Consider the following 1,318-nt stretch of genomic DNA (forward strand, 5'->3'; position numbering starts at 1 on the left):
CTCCTTTTTCTCAATTATATTATTTTTAAAAGTTATTTTCATAATTCACACTTCTTCATCTTCATAAATTATACTTTTAATTAGTATTAATAATATTCATAACTTTCAAACCTTTTATATTTATAACCCCAAAAAATTCAATTTTAAAACCTTTTATATTCATAACCCCAAAAAATTCAATTTTACATTAAATTAAAATATTCAATGCCTTTCTTTCTTTGGAGAGAAATGACATTAAATTAAAATGTTTGCCTCAATATGCTTAAGATGCTAGAATTCTTAAAGTTCATTTTAACTTTATGTATTCTTTTGTTGGAATAGCTTTCTTTTTATTTTGTATGTAGTTTGTTGATGATTTTTAAGAATTTTGTTTTTTTTCCCTTTTAGTTAATCTTATTAGAACTTTTGTTATATATGTTGTATGTTGTTTAATATATTGATATATTTTTAGGAATTTTTTTATTTTTCTTTATGTTAATCTTATTTGAACTTTTATTGTATTAAGTAAAAAATATTCTAATCAATTCTACTAAAGATTCACTAATTGAATGTTGAGAGAAATTAATTAATGTGAGAAAAGTACTGAAAGAAAGACTTAATCCTACTCCATCCGTCCAATAATTATTGTCTATTATACTATTTTGGAATGTCCTACAATACTTGTGCACTCTATGAAATCAATTGATAGTTTACCCCTTATCATTATCTAAATTGCTAATTATTGTTGTATGATTTGTAATATCTTTTACGCAATTTTCAAATAATAAAAGTTATTTCTTCTTTCTCAATTTATGTGGTACTAATAAAATTTTGAGATTCAATCAATTTTGTTTGTCTTTGAAATATTTCTAGCTGTTAATTACTATAATTTATAGTACTTTCTAAGAAATTTTCAAATAATATATATTATTTCATTTGTCCCAATTTATGTGTCACCGGTAAAATTTGAAGAGTCAATCAGATCTTTTATATATTTTTATATCTTTTAAATATTTAAGTAATTAATTATCGTGATTCACAATATTTTATAGAATTATTTAGTATAGTAAAATAAATTTAAAAGAAACAAACAAAACGAATTCATCATAAGAAATTACCAAATCATCCTTCAATACATCAATAATGGGTCCCACTTTTTGTTTAAAAAAATATGCATATTGGGAGGATATTTTTGCCCAAAGTGGAAATAAAATAATTATAAAGCATTAAAGTCTTTTAAAATTTTAAATTGTTAATTCTTATTGTATGGTTTGTAATATTTTTACGCCATTTTCAAATAATAGAGGTCATTTCTTCTTTCTCAATTTATGTAGTACTA

At 21.8% G+C, this 1,318-nt stretch overlaps 1 long non-coding RNA gene across 1 annotated transcript in view; it reads right to left on the reverse strand.

Annotated features, from left to right (window-relative positions):
• The window catches only part of LOC107061639 (uncharacterized), an 18,255-nt gene that overhangs the window by 16,064 nt on the left and 873 nt on the right, over nt 1-1,318 (reverse strand). The gene's annotated exons all lie outside the window — the stretch shown is intronic.

Source organism: Solanum tuberosum, unplaced genomic scaffold (assembly GCF_000226075.1).
Source record: "Solanum tuberosum cultivar DM 1-3 516 R44 unplaced genomic scaffold, SolTub_3.0 scf00152, whole genome shotgun sequence".
Taxonomy (NCBI): Eukaryota; Viridiplantae; Streptophyta; class Magnoliopsida; order Solanales; family Solanaceae; genus Solanum; species Solanum tuberosum.